Source organism: Leptodactylus fuscus, chromosome 6 (genome assembly GCF_031893055.1).
Source record: "Leptodactylus fuscus isolate aLepFus1 chromosome 6, aLepFus1.hap2, whole genome shotgun sequence".
Lineage (NCBI taxonomy): Eukaryota > Metazoa > Chordata > Amphibia > Anura > Leptodactylidae > Leptodactylus > Leptodactylus fuscus.
Genome location: NC_134270.1, coordinates 103,918,362 through 103,944,847, shown reverse-complemented (window position 1 = coordinate 103,944,847; position 26,486 = coordinate 103,918,362). Strand labels below are relative to the sequence as shown.

At 44.8% G+C, this 26,486-nt stretch overlaps 1 protein-coding gene across 5 annotated transcripts in view; it reads left to right on the top strand.

The window, feature by feature from the left end:
• ZBTB46 (zinc finger and BTB domain containing 46) overlaps positions 1–26,486 on the top strand; it is a 71,862-nt gene that overhangs the window by 25,109 nt on the left and 20,267 nt on the right. Inside the window, exons 1-2 of one of the 5 annotated variants that reach the window (XM_075276918.1) lie at positions 17,824–17,904; positions 23,926–24,034. The gene's annotated coding sequence lies outside the window, so the exon portion shown is untranslated. The other 4 variants (XM_075276920.1, XM_075276919.1, XM_075276921.1 and 1 more) reach the window with 4 other exon arrangements.

Sequence of the window (26,486 nt, the reverse complement as noted above, 5' to 3'; positions counted from 1 at the left end):
GGCCGCATGCGGCCCCCCGAACAATTTTGTGCAGCCCGCACAAGCCTATGGACGCCGGATCCACGTTGAATACATTGCGAGATGATTATATCCACTAGCGGCTAGTGGATATAATCATCTCGCAATGTATTCAACGCGGATCCGGCGTCCCTAGCGTGACTAGCCGCTACGTTCCGGCTAGTGGACATATAGGCGCGATGTGATGACGTCACATCATCACATCGCGCCTACAGGTCTATTAGTGAAACTGCAGAGCGCGGCGGGGGAGCGTTGGATGGTGAGTATAAGTGTTTTTTTGTGTGTTAAAGAGGACCTTTCACCATTTTGCCCACAGGCAGTTCTATATACTGCTGGAAAGCTGACAGTGCGCTGAATTCAGCACACTGTCAGCTTTCCCGATGTGGGCCCAGTGTGAAGAGCTTATGGTCCGGTACCGTAGCTCTTCTATGGTCAGAAGGGAGTTTCTGCCACTCAGTCAGAGACTGACAGTTAGCCAGAGACGTCCTTCACAGCACAGCCAATCGCGCTGTGCTGTGAGAGCCGGGAGGGGGGAGTTCCTCCCGGCTCTCACAGCACAGCGCGATTGGCTGTGCTGTGAAGGATGTCTCTGGCTAACTGTCAGAAACGCCCTTCTGACCATAGAAGAGCTACGGTACCGGACCGTAAGCTCTTCACACCGGGCCCAGATCGGGAAAGCCGACAGTGCGCTGAACTCAGCGCACTGTCAGCTTTCCGGCAGTATATAGAACTGCCTGTGGGCAAAATGGTGAAAGGTCCTCTTTAAACATTGAGGTGGAATGAAGGGGCTCATGACACTGGGGGCAGACGAAGGGAGGGGGGAGAACGGCATGACACTGGGGCAGAGATGGAGGGACATGAATCTGGGGGCAGAGATGGAGAGGACATGAATCTGGGGGCAGAGATGGGGGACATGAATCTGGGGGCAGAGATGGGGGGACATGAATCTGGGGGCAGAGATGGAGGGACATGAATCTGGGGGCAGATGAAGGGTGTATATGTAACTGGGGGAAAGATGGAGGGGGGGCATATAGTTTACGGGTGACTGTAGGAGGATTATACAGTGTGGGGGCACATGAAAAATGAATGGGCGGAGTCAACATAAAAGTGGGTGGAGCTAAATTTGCCGCGGTGCGGTCCGCTGATTGGCTGGGATCTTGTTCTGCAGCCCACATGCTGAGTTGAGTTTGAGACCCCTGGAGTAGGGTGTTGGTGACTTTTAGCCACTCAGCGACCTTGCTCTATAACTTTATGCGGTCTGCCACTTTGAAGCTGAGTTGCTTTTCCACTTTACAATAATACCACTTGCAATTGATTATGGAATTTCTTTCAGAAATGCTTGTAAGGCAGAGGCCACATGTTGCAGAATTACTGCATATTTATTTCTTTATCATTAAAGTTTATTGAAGATTTTCCAAAATTTTTATAAACAACACAAGGGGGGAGAGGGGAAAAAGGAGGGAGGGGAAGAGGGGGGGGGGGGAGTCCGTGACCAGTAGTCCAAGTCAGCAGGGAGGGAGCAGGGTGAGGCAGGGAGGGAGCAGGGTGAGGGAGGGAGGGAGCAGGGTGAGGGAGGGAGGGACAAGGGGAGTCAAACAGAGACTCTGACGCAGCAGAGTAAAAATATACAGGAGTATATAACCAGCAAATATCAAACAACAGTATCAGTAAGTACAAAGAGAAGGGAGCACAAGACACAAAGACAAAAACAGACAGCATTCTCACAAGGGAACAGAGGGAAAGAGGGATCGGAAGTTGGCGGAATAATAGAAAAAATCCCAGAGCTGCCAGGTCTGACCATGATGACCCTCTTCAGGGCGAAGCTGAGCCATCAGATTTTCCATGGTACGAATATGGAGAAATTCCTTCAGCCAGGAAAGAAGCGTAGGAGGGGCCTGAGACTTCCAGAGTCTAGGGATAACCGACCTGGCGGCTACCAACATGAACCCCAACAGCCTATGGATGGGTTTCCTGAATTTGCGTGTGAACAAGGAGAGGAGCAAAGGAGCGGGGTCATCCTCTATATCAACCCCAGTGACCTGATGAACAACCCGCCTAACCTCAGTCCAGAAAGGGCGCAGGAGGGGGCATCCCCACCAAATGTGGGCCATCGTGCCTTGGGCGGACAAACATCTCCAGCACCTGTCGGACGTGGAGGGATAAATGTCATGGAGGAGAACAGGGACCCTGTACCATCTGGAGAGGATTTTATAATTCGTCTCCTGAGCTCTACAGGATATCGAAAATTTATGACATGCAGAGAAGGCCGATGACCACACAACCGCCGGGAACGAGGCCCCCAATTCCCTCTCCCAACCCCCCACAAAGGCCGGAAGAGGAGCCTCCGGATCATCTAGCAACACTTCATATAGGAGAGGGACAGAGTGGACAGGAGGAGACAGAGACGTTCAAGAGGAAGGAGAGGTCTATGAAGATCATTAGACCGCTTCAATGAGGAGTAGAAGTGAGAAAGTTGGGAAACGTGCCAAGACGAGGACGCAGAGTCGGGGTGCGAAGACCGGGCCTACTGCATATTTTTTGCTGATTTTTTTTTTTTTTTTTTTTTTTTAGCCAAAGCTTCAAAGAGAATAAGAAATACACTCCATCCTATGGGTTTTAAAAAAAAGGTAGGACAAAAGGTAAAGCTGTAACATGTGGGCAAAAAAAAAAAATGTCAAAAAAGGTCTGTTAGTGCCATTAATAGGTTAATAAGTGCACTCAAATACCTTTAGCAGTGTTTTGAGTGATTTCTGGGTTTCTCTGTGGGCTCCTGGAATCTTCTGCATTTGTGTACATGGGTATCTTCCAGTTCTGTTTCCCTACAAAAAAAACCATTATTATTATTATTGTTTATTTATATAGCAAAAAAGGAAAAAAAAAATATTTTTAAATTATAAGTCCAACAAAAATTATATAGTAACACAAAATAGTGCTGGTGAGTCACCAATAAGGGGTTACAAATACAAAACTTTTATTATATCCAAAAGTTAAAAGGAGTACAGCTCCCTAAACATACCAAAAAAATATATTAAAAAAGCTATGCCAAAATGATGTATCTCCACTGCCTTGTCTCCACACCACAGTCACATGTGTTTCCCCGTATCACCCACTACTAGAGAAGCCACCTATGCATAACTTAAAATAGCTCAATTAGCAGCCTGGGAAAACAGTATCTCTCACTGCCACACTGCTGCAATGTTTTGTATAAAACGAGTCGTGTCTTTAACATTACCACACACTAGAACCTATACTAGAGCTGTATGCCAAAACAGTGCTGTCCATAGCTGGGAATCTGTTCCTTTTGGAATAGAAATACTAATTTGGCAGTTAAATCCACATCATGATATTAGACTTTTTAACTGAGTCATGCATGATGTTAAGGATTCTGCCCTCTAGAGGGCGGCGTACAGAGTGCACTGTTCTCCTAATTACGTCCTGGAGAATAGATTTGCATATTTTTTACCCAGAATCCCTAGCGGAGCAGGAATCACTTGTAAGTCTCCGTACTGCCTATGTAGGCACACACTCTCCCTGATGTGTACGATTATCCCCTGACCCTGGTCTATAGTCTCTCACTCTGCCATATCAGTATCCCTATGCTATGCTGAGGAGGCTCAATAGGCCGAAATAGCGCTGTTCACCTAGAAGGTTTACTACCTATCAGGCATATTGTATAACTGGTGAAGTCTACCTAACGATAAGTGATATTTACGGACGAGAGCTAAATTGTCATTCCCGCTCCCTCCTCCCGGCAAATGAGCAGCCGTGAGTGTAAGCGGAGAGGGGGAACTATTTACGACCTAGGCGCAGCCCATCTGTGACGTACCACGTCCAATCAGTTGTTACAATCGGGCCAGCGCCTATTCAGCCGTTTGCGCGGTGGGGCGAAGATGATGAATTCTGTTTTCTCCATGTTGAGTTTGAGAAATCGGGAGGAGAGAAAGGAGGCTATGGCCGCTAAACACTCTGAAACTCTGGCCAACAGAGAGCTAATGTCTGGTTCAGAGAGATATGTTTGAGTGTCATCAGCATAGCAATTGCATTTAAAACCATGAGATTCTATGAGTTGGCCCAGACCGAGGGTGTAGATGGAGAACAGGAGGGGTCCTAGGACAGCGTCTTGGGGGAAACCTACAGAAAGAGGGTGTGGTGAGGAGTTGGTGTGTGAGTGGGAGACGCTGAATGTGCAGTTGTTGAGGTATGAGGAGATCCAAGAAAGGGCCAGGTCTGAGATGCCAAGGGATGAGAGCATTTCTAAGAAGAGAGAGTGGTCGACTGTGTCAAAGGCAGAGGAGAGGTCAAGGAAGAGGACAGAGTAGTGACGCTTGGCTTTGGCAGTTAGAAGGTCATTAGTGACTTTGGTTAAGGCAGTTTCAGTGGAGTGACGGGGTCTGAAGCCTGACTGAAGTCTGTCAAAGAGCAGGTTGGACGAGAGATAGAAGTATGTTTGTAGTGAACGTGTTGCTCAAGCAGTTTTGAGGCGTACGGGAGCAGTGAGATGGGTCGATAGTTGACCGGAGAGGACAGGTCAAGGGACAGTTTCTTAAGTATAGGTGTGACTGTGGCATGTTTGAAGGCAGAAGAGAAGGATCCATTGGTTAGGGATAGGTTGAAGAGATGGGTTAGGGCCAGAATAATTACTTCAGTGAGTTTGGGGATGATATGTGACTGGATCGGGTCAAATGCGCAGGAGGTGAGGTGGGATTTAGAGATTAGGGTGGAGAGCTTTTCATCAGTGACGGTGAAGAAACAGGTTAAAGATGAAGAGCAACGAGCAGTTGCGTAGAGTGGTTGCCGGGGGTGTAGGGTGAGACGATCTCTCGTGGTGTTAATTTTACTTTTAAAATAAGAGGCAAAGTCGTCAGCTGAGATAAGTGACATTGGAGGGGGCACCAGAGGACGGAGAAGGGAGGTGAACGTAGTGAATAGCAGTTTGGGGTTGTGAAATAGGGCAGATATGAGTGTGGTGAAGTAAACTTGCTTTGCAGAGATTTAGTGCGTTCTTGAATGCGAGTACTGCCTCTTTATACCAAAGGAAGTTCTTCTGGGAGTGGCTTTTCTTCCAGAGCCATTCTGCAACCCGTGAGGCACATCTCAGTTTTTTAGTCAGGTTGGTGTGCCAGGGTTGCCTATTAATTGCCTTGGGCTATTCAGAGCCGATTCCCTTCCCCACCCTCTCTCATTCCCTCCCTTTTTCACTAGCGCCCTCTCCATTTCCCTAGCTACTCTGCCCACTACGAGAGCCCTCCTAACTAACTAAATCCCCCCTCCCCCCATCATATTTAGGCACGGGACGTCACTTCTTCTGGGCAATAAACGCAGTAGACTCTAAGAAGAGTCAGAAGAAGTTCAAGTCCTGTGCCCAGAAGACTAGTAAGTATGGTGGGGTAGGGTTTAGTATAGGTGACGTTCCATTTTCAGAAACTGGGAAACGAAATGTCAGCGGAAAATTGGAAAATGTGTCTGGGATAGTCACATGGTCTAGGTATAGATTTAGAAGGTAGGCGGGGGAGGAAGAAAGGAGGGGTTGTTTAGCTTAGATTAGATATCAATTTTTCCCCGGACAACCCTTTTAAGGTTGGAAACACATGGAATTGCTGCTTTTTTGGTGCAGATTTGCCACAGTTTTTTTGAACCAAAGACTGGCTTCTAAAAAGTGGGAAATATAAAGGAAGCACTCATACTCCTTCTTGCTAAATACACTCCTGATTTTGGCTAAAAAAAGAAGACAAAACTGTCTACAGCATTAGGCCCCATGCACATGACTATAGTGTTGGTGCATGTGCTATCCATTATTACGGACACCAAGCCTCAAAATATGGAGCAGGTCTTCATAGATTGTAAGCTCTTACAAGCAGGACCCACTGTCAGTTCTATTATGTGAATTGATTTATTACACTGCGGTGTCTCATTATGTCTGTACATGAACCTTATAATTTGTGGAATATGTTGGCCCTATATAAATAAAATTTCTTATTACTATTCCTGTTTGTTTTTGCATCTTGCTCCATCTATTTTAATGATAGGGTCTGTGATAAACATCAATGGCACATGAATGCCAGACATGTGCCAACCAATCTATTTTTCACCTACCTGCACACAGCTATGTTCAGGTTTATGAAGCCTTAGGGTGCATGCACACTGAGTAACGCCGGGCGTGTATGAGAGCCGTACACGCCGGTATTACAGCAGACTGCCGAACACTTCCCATTCACTTCAATGGGAGCGCTCGTAACAGCGGCGTTTACGAGCGCTCCCATTGAAGTGAATGGGAAGTGTTCGGCAGCCCTGCTGTAACGCCGGCGTGTACGGCTCTCATACACGCCCGGCGTTACGTAGTGTGCATGCACCCTTAGGGAGACTTTATATTTAAGTGCTGTATTTTATATACCTGTGACAAGGGGATTGAATGAAAAAAAACAGGATTTGGTAAGACACAGTGGCGTAACTAGGAATGGCGGGGCCCCGTGGCGAACCTTTAACATGCCCCCCCCCCCCGGCTGACGCTGAAAACCCCGCACAACCCCCCCCCCCGCATTCCTACGCACACTATTACGCTCCATAGTGGCCCCTGCACACATTATTATACCCCATAGTGGCCCCTGCACACATTATTATATCCCATAGTGGCCCCTGCACACATTATTATACCCCATAGTGGCCCCTGCACACAGTATTATACCACATAGTGGCCCCTGCACACAGTATTATCCCCCATAGTGGCCCCTGCACACAGTATTATGCCCCATAGTGGCCCCTGCACACAGTATTATACCCCATAGTGGCCCCTGCACACACTATTATCCCCCATAGTGGCCCCTGCACACATTATTATCCCCCATAGTGGCCCCTGCACACATTATTATACCCCATAGTGGCCCCTGCACACATTATTATACCCCATAGTGGCCCCTACACACATTATTATACCACATAGTGGCTCCTGTATACAGTACTGTTCCCCATAATGGCCCCTGCACACAGTATTATACCCCATAGTGGCCCCTGCACACACTATTATCCCCCATAGTGGCCCCTGCACACACTATTATCCTCCATAGTGGCCCCTGCACACAGTATTATGCCCCATAGTGGCCCTGCACACAGTATTATGCCCCATTGTGGCCCCTTCACCCACTATTATGCCCCGTTGTGACCCCAGAGTATAATAATCAGAGACCCAGGGGAAGAACAACATAAAAAAAACCAAAACACTGTAACTTACCTGTCTCCCGACTCCCCGCTGGCGGCCATCTTCAATGACGTCAGGGACGTCATGTGACCGGGAGCCTGTGTCGCGACGCATAAGGACGCAGGCCCCGATCATGTGACGTCCCTGACGTCACACAAGTAGGCCGAAGCCTGCACGGAGCCTGGAGAGGTAAGTAACACAGTTTTTTATGTTCAGTTACCTCTCCTGCACTTCCGATCATTATACTCGGGGGTCCGAAAAGACCCCCGAGTATAATAGTGCTTGTGGGGCCCGCAGTGTCACTTACCGATCCCGGCCCCTGCCAGGATCGGTAAGTATATAGGGCCCGTTAGCGGCTGGAGTAACTCCAGCCGGTAACGGCCTATTAAAAAAAAAAACAACGCAGCGGTAGCGGCTGCCACCGGGCCCCCAATGTCCCAGGCCCTGTGGCTGCTGCTACTGCTGCTACCACGGTAGTTACGCCACTGGTAAGACTTATGTCACAATGCCTTTGCCCAAATAGTGTATCTGTCAGGAGACAGGTTTCTGAGATGTACCACAGAGGGGGATTTATCCCTTAAAATAGTAGTTTTTCAAATTGCTGCCATAATGTAGCAAAATTAACTTGGATTTTCCAAATAATATTATTGACTAGGGTCTGTGTTTGTGTTGGCTTTCCATTGGTGTATATCCCCAAACATAAGTGCCTTCACAACCTTCCTGGCGGACATATCAAGGATATGCAAACTACTGTTCTGAACTGTTGCAAAACAGACTGGGTATAACCTGCTGAAGTCACTTCCCCAGATGGGAGCCCAGAAGCAGTAAACAGGGTCTATGGTGCCAAGATCAGGGGAGCCAGAGAGTAAACCTATTTCCTGGAAACATTGGGCTATTATCTGGTATTTTGATACTGCTAGTTTTTGACTTTAGTCCGTTCCATTTTTGTCTAATATCTTTCTCTATCTAAACAAGTTTCTTCCAGCTTAGCAGTCAAAACCATGACTTTCAGGTGGGCAGCATGGTGGCTCATTGGTTATCCTTGCAGCGCAGACAACATTTGAAAGGAGTTTGAATGTTATCCCTGCATTTGCGTGGGTTTCTACTGGGTACTCCAGATTCCTCCCAAAACCCAAAGACATACTAATAGATCATTTAAATTGTGAGCCCTATAAATAACAGTGATTGACAATGTCTGTAAAGCACTGAAGGATATGGTTGTGCTATACAAGTAAGCTAAATAAATATATAGAATCCATTGCTTATTGGAGAGGACTGACTACCATTAGTCTCCATACCCCAGGAGAACCTGTGTCTACTATTAGTACAACAAAATATCTGAAATAAAATTACAGATTTTAAGATTTACATGGACCTGATGCTAAATTCACACTGAGGTTTTCATACTTCGGGTTTGTTTAGGGACCCGTAAAACAGAAACCCAATCTACTTAAAAAATGGTTACTTTTTTCACTGCATTTTTCAAGAGGAATCGGGGACAGGCTCCTTGAACAGTCACACAGTGTGACCGTAGCCTTAGTGACAAAAAAAACAACAAAAATAAAAACTCTTCTGAGGTGTTCAAAGTGATATTTAGTGTTAGAAAGTCTTATTAATACGAAAATCAACTAGGGAGATAGTATGACTGCTGCCAGGCTGCATTCAGCACAGTGATAATCCAACTGTTCAGAACAGAATGTCTACTGAACCAAGGGCATAGAGGCTCAACAAGACTGTGTTGACATCTGCGTTGTTCATTTCTGTTGTTCCGCTCCGTCATAGGAGCAGAACAATGAAAATGAAGGCAGTCACAAACACCAATGGCACCTGACAGATTCTGGTATCTGTCAATTTACTAAACATAATAGCACTGCACACTGCGTTATTTTATCCAGAGGCCCAATGTAGATGTAAACACATTATACCATGCCTCTTTATGCCGTAAACATATTTTTGTGAAATACTGTAAAAGGAGAGCTTTGTTAAATGCTCAGCCCCAAGTTGTCCTGGTAAAGCATGTCACAGTATGCATCGAAACCAGTTCACAGCTCTCTCTGATCTGACTTAGGGTGCATTCACACTGAGTAAACGCTAGCTTATTTTGTAGAGTAAAATTACACTTGTAAATTTTGCTATCCCATTGACTTCAATGACATTTTACAGGCGTATTTTTACAGGCGTATTTTTTACAGGCGTATTTTTTACAGGCGTATTTTTACACTTGTAAAAAAATATCATTGAAGTCAATGGGATAACAAAATTTACAAGTGTAATTTTACTCTACAAAATAAGCTAGCGTTTACTCAGTGTGAATGCACCCTAAGGGTTGGTTCACACTAGCGCTTGTATTCCATCCGCAAGGAGTCCGCATGGAGACCCCCCCCCCCCCCGGACAGAATGCAATCGCAATTGCAAGTGATGTGCTTGCAAAGCACATGGAGCCCATAGACTATAATGGGCCTCGTGTGCTTGCCACGCACTGCCTGCATGAATGAATTGTGTGGGCAGTGCGTGGCACACGGAGCCCATTATAGTCTATGGGCTCCGTGTGCTTAACTGCACAGCGCTTGCATTAGCGTTGGTATTCCATTCGGGGGGGGTCTCCATGCGGACTCCTTGCAGACGGAGTACAAGCGCTAGTGTGAACCATCCCTTAGGCTTGGTTCACACATCAGTATGCCATCCGTCCATTTGAATTCAGTTTGAGACTGAAAACGGACTGATGCACATACTGATTACATACTGACAACTTTATATGCTGATAGCAAACACTGTCCTTCCCCTAGAGGACAGATAAGGGGATTAAAAGTAGCAATTGTAAACAGAGTAGAGATAAGGAGATATAATAAATGTCCTTATCTCATATAATATATGTCCTTATCTCTACTCTGTTTACAATTTTCTACTTTTAATCCCCTTATCTGTCCTCTAGGGGAAGGACAGCGTTTGCTGTCAGTATGCAATCAGTATGTGCATCAGTCTGTTTTAAAGTCTCAAACTGAATTCAAACGGACGGGTGGCATACTGATGTGTGAACCACGCATTAGCTTGAGGTTACACATTGCAGAAACGCAGCATTTTTGGCTGTTATAGTAAACACTGGGGCAAATAAACTAAAACTTTCTAACTTTTAAACCATGCATAGCTAGGCTAGACCCTCTTAGAGTCTGTTCACATTGAGTTTTTGTCAGCAGATTTTGACACGGAATCCGCCTCAAAATCCGCTGCCAAAACTGGCTTCCATTGACTTTATTGGGAACTGCTTGCTTCTTTTTTCCGCTAGTTAGTAGTGGAAAAAAGAATCGAGATGACCCTTCTTGCCACGGATTCCACGGCAGACTCAGCAGCGACGTCCGCGGAGTGAGACACGTTCCAATGTAGACCATTCATTCGGGCGGGATGCTGTGATGTTGCATCGGCAATCCGTCACGGCGAGCCCCGCGGAATGTACACATGGTGGAAAAGGTTTCCGCAACCTTTTCCGCCATGTGAACATACCCTTAAACTGTACCATATTTTGTACAGTTACAAAAGTGTCTAGACATAAGTTTGTAAGTCACACCCCCTTTTCTGCCAGCCCTACCCACATATTGTACAAGGTGCATAGTCTCAAAAACATACGTAAAGCATGCCCACCAGTTTTGTGCACAAATTACACCAGAATTCTGGTGCATATATTATTCTGCCCTGCTGTATTTTACAGTCCCAGCAAAGTGAAAGAGATTTTGTTGAATCTCACCCATACATTGCAGAGAAAGAGCAGCATTCTCAAAAAAATTAATTTCTGAAAACCTCAGCAAGTTAACACTGCGCTTTATTATGGGAGACGCAAAAATGAAAAACGCAAGCATTTTTGTTCCATTTTTTAGCTGGGTTTTTCTGTGTGTGGCTTTAGCCTAAAGGCTAGGTGTACTCTATAGATCACTCATCTGCAAGTTATAGTTCTCCTTTTGTTATAAAACTACAACTCCCAGCATGTTCCGACAGCCATTGTTTGGAGACCACTGATATAGCTGGATCCCACTATTACCACCATATACCCCAGCGAAAATATATTTGGCACCTGTGACATTTATGGGGGTAACAGTTGATGGCCCTGCTGTCGTCACTGCTATGGCGGCATTATTTTCACTGCTACGTAGATTTTTCTGTAAACGTTGTTGAGACATCGAAAAGGGAATGTACTGTATGTGCTGTGTGGAGAAAAGGGGATCCACTTACCGATTTCCAAATGTTGAAGATGTATGCGTAATTTTTATTGTCCATCATTGTCTGTGTATATTGGTTCTGTCTATAAGTGGGGCTGATGTAACTACAATAATGTCAGGGGAATATTGGCAGATGTTTTTAGGGGTAAATAGGGATTGTCCCTTTATCAGTGGGACTCTTGTTAGACTTGCCATCTCAGTTTAAGGGGATTTCCAACACTAGCATTTCTTAAAATATCTATTCTACGTCTACTTTGAGTCGGATTCAAATAACCAAAATGTACAAGTCTCAAAATTCCAGGGAATTTACAGCAGATCAGTGGTGCTTATAGCATTTCCCCTTTAAATCAGCTAAACTGCTCACCAAATACAAGTCTTTGATCCATTCCTGTTTGTTAAGTTTTTATTGAGTTACCATGCATCTTTATTCTATCAAACACTTTATTGCTGCCTTCTTGCTTCATGTCAGTGCTGATCCATGTGATATTTTGTATTATCATCCTCCCATACTCACAGACATACACATACTCCCTCCATGTGACAGCGCAGGGAGGTGGGAGTCATGAAACAAAGTCCCCCTCTGGATATGACATTTCGGGGAATAGGGAGTATTCCGGCCATCTGGCTTTGCAGTCCAAAAACCACCTTTTAATTTTGGTACTGAGGAAACAAGTTCCCCCCACCCCCCTCTTCTTCACCTCCTGAGGACAGAAGAGGAAACTGCTGCCAGCCTGTGGGGTGGAGGACATGGAAGGGGGTCAGGGGGTGGAGGCCAAGAGTAAAACCCCCACAGCATTAATACAGGAAGAGAGTGGGGGTGTAGTTTTCTGTTTGGGGGAGGAGGTTGTATACAACATACAGAAGATGGAAAGCACACATACAGTATACAAAATATATAGTCAATAAACACCATACAATGCTGGGTGGTCTATCCACTTTATTACATGCCAAACCCAAAAATAACTGTTTATCCAAATGGCCTTGTAGATGTTGAAGGGGTGGGGGGCAGCTCTTGGCTGACTATAATAGGAGACATAGCAATGAAAGGGAGCGGATGATACTGTTCTAGCAGATGATACACAGAAAGCTTCCTCTTTTTCATACAGGCTGTGTGACTCCTAAGTTAACCCATTCATGGCCCATACTATCCCTACGGGTCTCCTGTTACCTATGCAGCTACTACAAAATTGGAAAGAATAGGGGGGGGGGGTGTTGAACATATGGTTGAACTAGGGTAAGCTTGGCAAAGGTTGCAGAATGTAGCAGACGCCCCTCCTTTACCCCATCCCTTCCCCCTCCAGAGGCTTCTATGGTTACTTCCAGGGTCTATGAAGTAGCACCTGTGAGCTTAGGGCATGGTAATTGTGTATACAGGTGAGTGTATGTAGCCTAGGCAGTCACCTGTATACAAATGACCTGCTAATAATTTATGAGGGTGTATGGAGCTGTTGGGAGAACTGAAACTCACATCCCCCAAGGACTCTACAGACTATATAGCTAGAGCACTGGGGCGCAGTCAGCAATTTACCAGGTTTCATATTTATCTGTATTGCAATGGCCCATTATGGGTGGCCTTAAGACTTCTAAGGCTGGGTGTACATCCTTGCGTTTGTATGTTAAAAACACATGTGTACGAACCCGCTCTTACCACCAATACTAACAACTAAACTGCCAAACGTTGCTATTTTAAGCTGCCAGAAAACATCCAGCATGATCAGACTACCTTTGGCAGACTAAAGTCTACCACTGGCCACTTTGGCCTACAAAAATCTGATGTATATGGCTAGTTTTTGTAGCGGCACCACTCAGGCAATTGCTTAGCAACAGCAGATAATACTGCCAAGTGACACCACCGCATCTCTACTATCCACTATTGAAGATCAGTTACCATTATGTTAATGGTGCAGGTTTAGAAGGGAACACACTCAGCATGAATAGAGGAAGTCTGTGTAATATACTGTAGATATAATATATATCTCAATAATCGTATATAAAGTGCTGTGCAATATGCTGGCAACTATTAATACGCTACACCCAGGTGGGTTAAAGGTATGTGTTCATGTGAAACTGATAATTAGGCTGGCACACCCCTCTCCCCTCCCCGCAGCCCTTTCTCCCTCCATGCTCTGGAAAATTACAGTTGTACAGTGGCCCTCCCACAGCCCCAGGAATCCACAGTGATCCCTCCAGTCTCCAAACTACCCCCCAGCTTCCACCCTGTAACCTTTCTCCCACCCCCCACCTCCCCAACAACTCCCAGTGCTGAGTTAACCCTTAGTGCTCTGCAGATGCTGCCTGCAGCAGAGGCCAAAAATACTATTTACAGGCACACAAAAACCTTGTTACTTGTAAACAAGTGCACACTGTGATATAAAACAACCCTGAAGATGTTACACAGAATGTAGAGCGCAGCATACAGTGCACAGGAATACTAGATGGGATAGAAACCAGTGGGTTATAAATATGTGTATTCATCTGTGCAAAGACACATTTCATGTACTCATACCATGGGCCACATGATATAGTCACAATTTATAGCGTGTTCATTTATTTACAAAAAATCTGTCGACTAAAGCATTTCATACTGTTAATTGTATAGCAATGTTTTTCTAGTAGAGGGATCACGATTCTAAAACTGTTCACAGTTAAGGGAGTCTACCACCTCCCCCAAGCATATTCAGCTGCTACCACTACAGTACAGTGATAAACAACATATCTCTGCTATGTATGTCACTTTGGTAGATTTTGAGAAAAATAACTTTTAATGATATGCAAATGAGGCAGTAGGTGCATTGGGGGCGGGCCTTCAGTCCTAGGAGCACTGCTCTTTCTGCTCAAGTATGATAGTTGATGTCGTATGACTTGGTGGATCAACTCCCACTGCATGGGGTGTGGCAAGCAGGAGATGGTAGAAGTCTGATGGCAAGAGTTGTGCTCCAGGAGTTTCAACTCCAGCCCCCAGTGTACCTACTGCCTCAAAGTTGTTTTTCTCCGAATCTACAAAAGTGACATACAATGCAATATTTGTAACACCAGGCACCTTTTTAGCCGTCGATAAGCTATCCTGATCAGATAATTATGGTATAGTTAACCGATAAACTGCATATAGGAGGGAAACCGCTTTACCTCTAGTCTATGGCGGAACTATGCTTCATGGGTGACATTTGACACTCATGTACTATACTGACTCTGTAGTAAGGCAGAAATTGCAGTACAGTTGATTCTTTTACAATGCTGTCAGATTAATGGGATCATTCAGAATGTTTTTGAGTAATGGCTTCGCTGTTGCCCATATTAGCTTATGTCTACACAGCCATACAAGATAGAAGGATCATCCAACATGATTTTTAGTCAACTTGAAGGTGCTGTTCCGCTTAGAGGACATTTAGCTGTTGTAGGTTCTTCTTGTAAATAACACAAAAATCCAGCAGTAGAGTATTGCTAGGTGGGCCCATTATGCTTTTGGGTCATTCCATTTTTACAGTGTTGGAAGGACAGTGTGACCCTTGATAGGACTGGTGAGTCACTCTGTGAGTTAACAAGCAAAGACTGCAAATTTGTTACTTTTGCAGGACAATCAACCTTGCAAGACCACATTAAGAGTCAACCTGAACATTGCACCCATGTTTTTGGTTTAATGCCCAAATAATTGAAGCCAAAATAGTGTATTCAGGCATAACAACCATGTAAAAAGTGAGCAGGATATGAAATGGTGCAGAAGAAGGTAGATGTTTAAAGAGGACCTTTCACCACCTCCACCAATTCAAGTTCTTAGCATGTGTGAATAGCTGTTGCTCCCCTGATTCCAGTGCAGCTGGAATTTTCCTGAGCATCAAGTGCAGTTAGTTTTGGTGCCTGAGAGCTCCAATCAGAATCACACCCATTGTCTGTTCCTGTCTGACACCACCCTCCTAACAGTATAGAGCCTAATTAGCATATCAGGCTCCACAGCTAACAGCAATAATTGCTCAGGAACAATGGGGCTACAGAAAAAAATCCAACTGTGCTGGTATCAATGGAGCAGTACCTATAACTTTAAGGGGTATTCTCAACTCACTTGTTCACCACCTTGCAGGCTGTGTGCTCTGTTCACTTCCTGGTTTTCTCAGTAAATTGGTGGGTGGGTTTTACTTGCTGTCTCACCGACAAAGCCAGCTCTGCTATCTCTCTTCATAGAGTACATTGTTTGCAGTCAGTAATGAGGGATGGTTGTATATAAATTAGCACAGTATCTGGAAGATGCACAATATGAACCTGATGTAGCAGGGCTGGATTTGTTAGGTGATCAGAATCCCAATCTTACATGCTACAGGGCCAAGAGTCAGTTTGCAATATACTCACTTTTAGGTCTCTGTTTAATGGACTCCCTGTCTCAGCCGTTATCAGCAAAATTCAATTAGCCAACTGATAACTGGAAGAGGGAGATAAACAGCTCAGAAACACAAGCTGTTTCAAGCACTCAGCTCCCCCACCCCTCCTGAGAGCAGGGAGCTACATCACTTGTCCTGAGTGGAGAGATAAAGAGCTCAGAAATACAAGCACTGAGCACTCAGCTCCCCCTCCCCTCCTGAGAGCAGGGAGCTATGTCACTTGTCCTGGGCGGAGAGATAAGACCATCCCCTGGTCCACGGTTATGGAAGCACAGTGTAAACAATTAAGTGAATATTCTCAGATAGCGGCCAAACAAAAGCAGGTTTGATAAAATAATGCATTTAGGAAAAGTCTTAAATCCACATAAACTACCGTGTTTCCCCGAAAATAGGTCATCCCCCGAAAATAAGGCATGGGGGGGTTTCTGTTTAATTGCCTAATATAAGGCACCTCCCGAAAATAAGGCATCCCCCAAAAACCATTGCAGCCTGCTGAACACTGTGCGCGATGTTCTGTGTGCACAGGAAAGCCGGCTGCTGCCTCTGATGTGATACCGTAGGTTGTATCCACTGTCCCTGCTGTAGGATGAGCTGGGAGATGCCCACTGTGCATATTCTGCGGGGAGTTGGCTCTCCCAGCTCATCCCACAGCAGCCAGTATCACAGCAGAGGCAGCAGCCAGCTTTCCTGTGCACATGGAACACAGTGCACAGCATTCAGCTGGCTGCAATGCCCACAAAGTGAGGCTCCCTGGCAACTGCCGGCAGCCTCGCTAAGCCCCGCCCACCACTTCCGCCGCTGGGATCAACAGCAGCACCAGCGCTGCTATGAAGATGGGGAAGGTAAGTAGCCTACCTCCCCCTCCTCTATCCTCCTGCATGTCTTATGGAGCGGGTTGCCCCCCGCTCCATAAGACACGCCTCCTAAAATAAGACGATAATTTAATATAAGACACTGTCTTATTTTGGGGGAAACACGGTAGCAGTATAGATAGGATCCTTGTTATGGGACAACCCCTTTAATGTAAAGACCTGGACTTGTTGGAGGTGATGAAAGCACACAAAATTTACATGCAGTCACCCCCCCTCCCTCTATATTACTTAGTGTACCAAAAATCGATAGTTACCTAGATCGCCGGGGCCCAGGCACATTTTCTGGTGATGTTTAATTTCTGGATATTCACCTATACTAATCCCCCCACCACCACCACCACCACACTTTCCTGTCCTCCAGGCAGGACCTTCTGGGCATAGAATGTCACTTCTTCTGGAAGAGCTGCACTGTCAAGATGGTGTTAGGACCCATAACCAGGTCTGAAATACCGAAGGACATACCTCATCTGATGGGCCGTGTCACCCTGAGTATTTACTGTGTTGTTTAGCTAAATCCATTCAGCCATTCTACAGATATAAACCATTTTGGCAATGATACAAGCTAGGGCATATTAGTCAAGTGGGTGGTATCATTGCGGGGCTGGGGTATCTGAGTGCATGCAGTGTGGTAGCCCTTGCAGTTGAGGGGTAACTTTTGTTCCATACAGTCATGTTTAGGTGACAGGCACAATCCTGGAAGCTTTTGCAGGTTTATAAACGTCACAAGACAAGGGAAAGGCATAACACAGCTACACCGGCAGTTTAGAGCTGGTGTAATGGGGTACACAATGGCCACGACTGGTAGGCGACACTGACCCTGAATGGCATTTCCTTAGTCACGTGCTCCTTAAGTCCCCCACGTGGTCTTGCTACCCAACTCCCACCCCTTGCAGACAGCTCCTCCTTCCAAACGCTGACACGTGGGCGGGACTATTACAATTAACCTACCGCTTTGGCTAACAGTGCTCAGCTGCCTGGGCGTGTCAGTGAATGAACCCCACCCACTCTTCTAAGCCACAGCCCGTCTTCCACTTTCCTTCCTTTAGTGGGCGGAGAACAGCAGTATCCTGCTGACAGTATGAAGCGTCTGTGGGCGCGGCTTCCCGCGCTGTCTGACTCTGTAGACACCACGCCTCCTGCCGGCTGTGAGGAAACCCCGCCTTAGTCTCCGCCCCCAGCGCCGTCTGACAGTGTCGGGAACGCGCAGAAGAGACAGACACCGACTGACCGGAGACTGGACACAGGTAGGGACTATACAGTACCGGGGCATGGCGGAGCTCGGGCACTACCGCTCCGATAGGAGAACTGTAGCTGCTTCCGGGGAAAGGCGAGACGGTAAGGGTGGACGTTGTGTCCTGCCGCCGGGGTCTCTGCTGTACGTTATCAGTGTATGTATGCGCGGTGGTGACAGAGGGTAAGAATGTGTCACACATGTACCGGGAGGGAGAACCAACGCATATGTGCTGTGTGTGTATGAAGGGCTATCGGTATTAAATCGCAGATCACTTGAGTGTGTATATAAACACTTGACTGTATGCATGTAGCTGTGCGATATGTATATATATGTATAAATATAATATAATGTACACTCCAATTTATACTGAGGTTAGATTTATATGTAACCACCTGTGTACAGACACACTATATGTGTGTGTGTGTGTATATATATATATATATATATATATATATATATATATATATATATAATATATATATTAGTGTAGCCATTGTGGCTGTACTTTAGATATTGCATTGTGTCTGTATGGCAGCACTGAGTTGGCACACACCTGTATCCTGCTCTATATCATCCTGTCCTCTGGGCTCTGCTGCATTGTACAGAGATGTGGGGTGACCCTTGCTGGCCTTGGTCACCACTGAGGAGCATCCTCCTCCCCTCTTCCCTGTCCTGGCAAGCTGTGACCCCCCCCCCTCCTCCAGTACTGGCCCTGAGCCTGGTGTCTATCACAGGCAGGTGTCTGCTTATTCCTGCCTATACTCTATATCTTACAATGTGGAAGTAAGTTCTTTGGTGCAGAATATAGTTGCTAGATGAAAGGTAGCAGTATTGAGATTGTCATGTCTGAAGTTTATATGATGCACAAGAGAAGTTCAGAATAGAGTGTGTATATATCATATATACACACCACACAGGTTATGTGTTAGTATTAGATGTGTCAGTGCGCCGTGGGTGGGGGGTTTTCCTCAGGGACAAGGGGTGTGATATTTGGGTGTGTGTATAACTTATTCACCCTTACCAGTCCCTTGTGTCTGTGGAGGGAGGTTGTTGGGTGGGTGTCCTATGGAAGGCTTGGTGGTGGGTGTAAATAATACACGGGCACTGGAAATTGTTAAGAATGGATGGTTGTGTGGAGTGGGGGGAGGATATTGTTTTGTGAGGAACAATGTACTGTATATAATATTACTTCTGGGGAGTACACTTATTTCTTCTGCGCTTGTGTTGCTCTTATTGAAGTACGCTACAGTCTCATCTCTCCTAGTTAGACTTTTTTTCAGCCTAACATGACTGATAACATAAAGCAATAGCTTACATTTAGCTTCACATTAAACGTATAATCTAGCTTTAGTGTATCTTTAAGGCTGGGACTGCATGTGCCACAACTTTACCCTGCTGCATTTTAGGTGGCAGTTTGCAGGTCTTGGGCTACATGGCCACGTTGCCCATGTAACATGCTGTCTAGTCAATGTTGCTCTGGGAATAACAGTTGCTGTGTTTTTACAATACTAAATATCAAGAGGCAAAAACAAATGAAAAGGTTGTCAGATTTGCCAGTGAGGACTGGCGATATCTCTGGAGAAGGTTGTCATGCTGTGCCACATATACCACGTATTCTGTCATTCCACTTACTAATATACATAAATCTGCTCATGAGCTGGAGAGTCATAGGGCAGTTGCATGGATTAGAGGTCCTATGGTTACCCCTTCAGTAACATATTCAGGTTACAGGCCATGGGTACATAGATTCGTGGACTTCCATTAATAGCCAATTATGGACTAGTCTGCAGTCAGTTGTTGCACAGAGGACTGACTGGGCAGCAATAATATTGTAATCTGTATATGTGTGCCAAGTGCATGACATCTGAGGACTATGTCAGTGCACATTAGAAGTTTATTTGGGGAAATAATGTTCTTATGTGATGTTGGTTGGTGTTGATGGGTGCAACAAGTCCCCTGATACATGTAGTGGGGTTGAGCCATGTATAGGCACCACCTGTGCCCTCATATGCAGCAGGGCAGAACTTTGTGAAAGTCTATTTTTTGGGGCTTTGAGGAAGGTGTTGCCTTCCTTGGGCAGGGCACTGAATGCTGTGCTTTGTACAGAGGTGGTTGCGTGCCAGGGACAGAACCTCCTCCCTTTTTTCCCTTCCTCCTTACCCCCCACCCTTGCTGCCCCCCTCTTTACTTTCACCTTTTCCCTTGTTTCCTCTTTTGTCTCTGTGTCTTCCTTACTCCCTTCCTCCCTTCCCTCCTCCTTCCTGTAACCTCCAAAAGGGGAATCTGCGGAGCTTTGCTGCAACTGCACGCTGTCCCCCAGGGCTGCAGAGGGAGAGGGGGGTATCTAAGCTACAGCCAATTTACACAGGGAAAACAGATTATACTGCTGCATTACCTGAGTATGCAGAAACAACACAGGTGCTGCAGGTGGGAGCTTTGCTTATGGGATTTTTCCAGAGCAGCCCATGGAAGTGACAGTCTATTACAAAATGACACTTATGGTCTCCGTTATATCAGCTTGGTCACCTATGGACTAAAAATTCTAGCTAATGAGACATCCTTAGTTCAAGTGCTTTGATCTGGATCAGGAGCTGACTTCAGAAACTCTTTGGGCTGAGACCCCAAACCCCTTCCCCAGCATAGAAAATGAAGCTGCAGCAATGCAACATAAGGGGGGGTGCAGGTTAGATTTCCATTGACTGTGGAGTAGAGGCACATCCAAAATATCAGAGGATTTTGGTACATTGTTAAATGCAGTAGATGCTTCATTTTCTCATGTTGTCACCGGAGCATGCTGGGAGTTATGGTTTTGCAACTGCTGAAGAGGCACAGTCTGTAGAACATGGACTGTTAGTTCTTGCTATTTATTGGATGTATCTGGTTGTGTACAGTGTATCTGGTTGCACTTCCACCCAATCGTAACACGGGTAGTTGGTCACTTATAGCACTGAGCTGGTTAATTTGACATTTTATACAAATACAATTGATTTTCAGCAGATTTGTGAAATTGATGATGGCCTGGAGTCTGATATATTTCATGTAGGCCTTCTACTCACGCTGAATTTCTTCCCTGTACTTAATAGTTGGGTGGTGGGGCGAGGAAGTCAAATATATCTGACTCTATCTCCCAGTGCCAGTTTATTTAAAAAATAAATAAATCAGCGCCAGTTTTCTGCCCCCCAAAAAATTGAGATTACTCTCAAGATTTGTCCATAAACTATATTTGTAGGTAAAATCCCCTAGCAAGTAGTCTTATGATTGTAATGCTGCGTCATACACTTTCCTAAGCCCAGGTCTGAATTGGTGGCAGCACCTCAGGCATAGTGTTTTACTTGGTGTAGTGAGGGCAGGCTGCAGATTGTATTTTATGCCCTGGCATCTATCAGCACTTTATGATATAATTGGGTGAAGAATATACTGCCCACCTGTTACCACCATTTGTTTGCAATATATAGGTGTCTAGCTGCTGAGTAACTACAAGTCCTGAATTTTATATTCTCTTCCGTAAGTGGCAGTGGCGTCCCCACACCCAATCTGTGGTAGGTGAATGAACCTAGGTAAAGAGGCATTTTTAGAATTCCACTGGACAACGCCTGACACACTTGGCGGCTAACACATTGGCTCTGATTGGCGGTCAGGATCCCTTCACCAGTATACCAGGCAAACTTAGGTATGTGGAATTATATAAACACTGGGGCATCCTCCGCTTGAGTCGGCCATAGCAGAACTGTCAGCCCTGATATCAGTTTCGATTTCCCCCTATTAATGTGAAAAGTCAAGTTAAATGTGTTTATTAGTATAGTAGAGCAAATGGAGATGAGGCATAATTACAGATGTTCACAGCTTATCTCCAGTATCGGAGCTTAGAATCGCACCCCTTGCCCGCTCCTGCCTGACACCGCCCTCCTGACAGTGCAGAGCCTAAATAGGTTATCAGGCACCAAAACTAACAGCATTGATTGCTTGGGCACAGTGGGGGCTAGTGAAACAATTCAAAGTGCTTCAGAATTGGTGAACAAGCAGCTATTATTTAATGTAAAGAGCTGGACTTGGTGTAGGTGGTGAAATGACCTCTTTAAAGCAACTTTGTACATATATGATCGGATCACCTACTGTTTTGTGTATAAAGCTTCTTATGTAGAACTGTGTGTATGAAGTAACACATTACTGCAGAATCAGACTACACACAGGGTTTTTTGTAGTCTGCAGGAGACGCACTTGTATGCAAAGGAGCCATAGACTCAAAACTGGAGATTTTTAATGAACATTATTTGCAAAGCTGCCTCATAGTTTACGTTTCAGTTGCTTTGATTCCTACTCATGGTTATTCTTAATAATTTTCCAAATTAGTCTATTATACTAAACAGATAAATAGAAAGAGGACTTGCGTACAAGCTTTCTAGCCTAGACTTGTCATATATATATATATATATATATATATATATATATATATATATATATTATACTCCTGTAGTCTCTGCCTGCTCTACTGTCATACGTCTACCATCTTTCTAACTGCCCGTCAGACTGAACATGGTCTGAGCATCTTATTAGGGTGGAGACATACCCTGTAATAAGCTGTTTGTCCTCATTGTGATTGAAGGCGCTGTTGCCAGTTTATAGATCTGGAGATTCTTGTACTGAGGGTGATGGCTTAAGTGAATTGCGGATTGTGAGCAGAGTGGAAAGTGGGCCACTTGCTCCATGTGGGGCGGATATCTGGGGCACTTTGTTCTCTGATAGTTTCTCTGTGCCTGTAATTTTCTTGCTCTGATTCCCTCTTATATTACACTATATATGCTTAAAGGGACAGGGCACACTTCCAATTATTTTCTTATGTTAGTTCATTAAACAAAATAAGAAATGTCTTAATTAAAAGGGAACACGTCACCAGTCTCTGGTAATACCCTATTAGCACCAATGGGTGGGTGTAAGTTGTACTAAACAGCCGCCAAAGTGCCACTTAATGTCAGCCAATCAGAAGAGCTCAGAGGAATTTGGTGACAAAAAGAAAAGGTGCACAGACATGAAGAGGACAGCTCCCATTCTTCTTGGTAGACCAGACTGGAAGGACTAGCAGGGATTCTGAACACTTGCAAAAAAATTGCATAGTGTAAATATGACTTCAAGAGCTATTTCTATGTTAAAGGGTTTGTGCAGAAATAGAAAACATGGCTGCTTTCTCATACTCAGGAAGTGATCTCGAATTTGTTGCTCACATTGCGCCGCTACAAGTCATTCCCATTAAAATAATTGGGACTGATCTGCAGCATGGCCATGTGACCAATGTATATGATGCCACTTCTTATTAAGAAGAAATCATCCAAGTTTTCTAATGCTGTACAACCCCTTTAAGCCCTTGTAATGTAAATGCTTGGCATAGGAATACCCCTTTAAGTGATATTTAGCTTTGCTGTAGTTGCAGCCATATTGGTAGGCCACAAAACAGGGTGACATTTAGGCTGGAGACATTCTAACTGTATTATTCAATGGGATGAGTGACCATACCGAAGCTTTCCTGCCCCCAGGATCAAGAAATGTATGTGACTGATGTCAGACATGCTTCTTATTACGCCCCTGCACTATTATAAGCTGCTGTGTTTAAGGTTACTGGCCCTTTAAAATGATGATCATAAGGCGTTTGTCAGCTTTCTACCTAAATGACGAGCCGCATCCTATTCTGGTCACACCTTATGTTGGTTATTAACACAGACTCTCAATCCTCCCATGTAGTAGGTGCTGGAGGGGGTTGGCAGTCGAGTAAAATTTTAATATGTGGGAGGACAACCTTTAATCTATATTGATGGAATAAATGTCCCTACACAGTAGAACTGCAATATTTTTTTCCCTTGGTCTGCATGACTTGAATATTATGAAAACCCTCTACCAGGGAGAAATTTAGGGTACACTTATGAAGCAAAACGCACCAGAAAAGTGACACAATATATCACTATTATCTACCAGATTGGATGAGATGTTGCTCATGTGGGATACCTGCTCTGTGATTGAAAGTTTCTCTTGTCATTTCTAGGGGTTTTGAGACCTTCCTCCCCGGTGTATGGGAAATCATGCCAGCAGCCTCTCTGACACTTTGTCACTGTCAAGATTGCTAAGGAACCCTAGGATTATCTCTACGAGTGGTGAGTCCTTACTGTTTATACTGGTATGGTCTAAGGCAGTCTCTAGCATGCTGGGAGTTATGATCTCACAAAAACTGGGGAGTCATATGTATGTGTTATTTGCATGGGAACTAAATCTGCCCATACACGTCAAATAGCTGTTGGCTAATATGTGTTACTCTTTCCTTCCCCAACGTCTGCCATCAGGGGAGTATTGCTAGGTCCACATTCACATGAAATGGACTGCCAGCTTTGCCAAAATCAATGGTTTTGGCAAACCTACATACCTGTTTATGGCCATCTTAAAGGGGCTCTATCACTGGGAGAAGTCATTTTTAACTAATCACATCTTTACATAGCCTTTAGAAAGTCAATTCCACACCTACCTTTAGTATGTAGATTGCCTCAGTGGTTTCTGAATAAGTGTGTTTTTATTCATATGCTAATTAGACTGGTGCACGATACATCGTGCATTCCTCTCCTATTGTTTCCTATGAGCACAGGCTGCTGATAAGGACTCAGCTTCCTGTTTCCATACACATAGGAGATAATAGGAGAGACAAATGCTGCTGGGAACTTCCTGTGCTGGCTGGAAGCTCATTAGCATATGAATAAAAACTGACTTATTCAAAAACCACTGAGGCAATCTACATACTAAAGGTAGGTGTAGAATAGACTTTCTAAAGGCTATGCAAAGATGTGATTAGTTAAAAATGCCTTTTCCCAGTGATAGAGCCCCTTTAAACATTGAGGCCATATCCAAAGCTAGTCATACACATTTGATAATTGTTGGCTGAACCATTCAATTTCAATGGCACTTGCTGCTCATCTTATGTCAGTGGGGCCTTCTGACTCTTCCAGTTGGTAGATATCAGGATATTTAGGGATAAGGCAGTTGGTTCTATACTGTCCAATCCTTTTGTTCTCTGGGAAATAAGCTGCAGCCAGATGTGTATGGCTGTGAATCCCCCCTCTCTCCATTACACACATGTACATTTAGCTTAGCTGAAAAATAGTTGGATGAAATGGTTGTTGGCAGAACAAGCATTGAACCAATAGCTATGTGTGCATATGTGTGGGTGGGGGGAGATCAGGAGAAATGGCTGTCCACCGAAAGATTATCATGCTTTATAGCTCTCTTATCCGGATGGCAAGAGTTACAAAAAGTTGAGCATTTCAGATGGCAAAAAGCATTGAATAAATTTTTTTTTTTTCTGCCCTTTTTGTTTTTACCCAATTTACAAGATATGATAATGAACAATTTATTTTTATTTATTTATGTTGTCATGTTTTGGCATTCCCATTCCAGCAGAGGAATACCTGGAGTAGCCCTTTAGCTGCCACCCCCCCTCCCCCCCATATTTTGCATTCACTACCATTTAAAAAATTGTGTGACTCCTGACACAAACTCACCTTCCTGCCCGCTCTTCTATTAAAAGTGCAAGTATCATTTACACCATCGGTGCAAAGACTTTTCACTTTGAAACCCTGGTGCAGGTTGTGCAGCTTGTCAAATGGGCCAGATGATGACTCCATCTGCAGGATCACACCACTGCATATAAGATGTGTGAAAACCACAATTACTCATCCTGTGAGTGATGCCTGGAGTAGTGACCATTCATTCTGTGCACCAGTAACGCTTGTGACCTCAGTCTGGATAAGCAGTCAGTGGGTGTCTATGTAGGTGTTTATTACCTTCACTAAGGTGCGCACTAACTGCAGTGCATACTTGGCGCCATGTCTGTGTATGTCTCTTTCCACTAAACTTGAAGGAGGTATTTAATCTGAGGTTGGCACAGGGGGGACTAACTATTATCTCTTACAATAGGGAACTACTGCTATGTCCCATGAGATCCACCTCTTGTAAGCAATGGAAGTAGTCACTGACTGGTAATTCTTGATGTGTATCCTTTTATAGAGTCCTGATACTTTTGCCTCCACCTCTGTCTACATATGACTTGTCCCATAATCAACAACCCCTTTAGCAAGTGACGGACAGTCTATCCATATTTAATCTGTGATGTTGATCTGCCAGCCTTCTCTGTCTCTTTTAGCCTTTCCTTGTGTTTTCTTGGGCTCGCCTTTCTCTGCTCTGGGATTGACACTAATCTCTCGGATTATTTAGACCAGGATTTCACCGCCCAAAGCAAACCCCAATAGGGTGTGGGTATGGGGGTGGTAGTGGCTTGGAGGAGGGGGAAGTGACCCCTTTGATGTTTTCTAATGTGGAATGTCCTTGGAAGTTGAATCCAGCCTCTTCATCTCCTTTTGATCTTCAAGGGGAAAGATTTGTACTTGTACACCGGAAATAGTCACCCCCCCTTCCCCTGTAATACACCTTACATTTTGTAAAATTCTATGTTTTTAACCTGTGATTTTCTTCTTCTTGAAAGAGCATGCTGAGACTAGTAGTACACTTACTGGATAGCCACTAGAAAAAAAATGATGTCATACATTAATATACTGTCAGAGT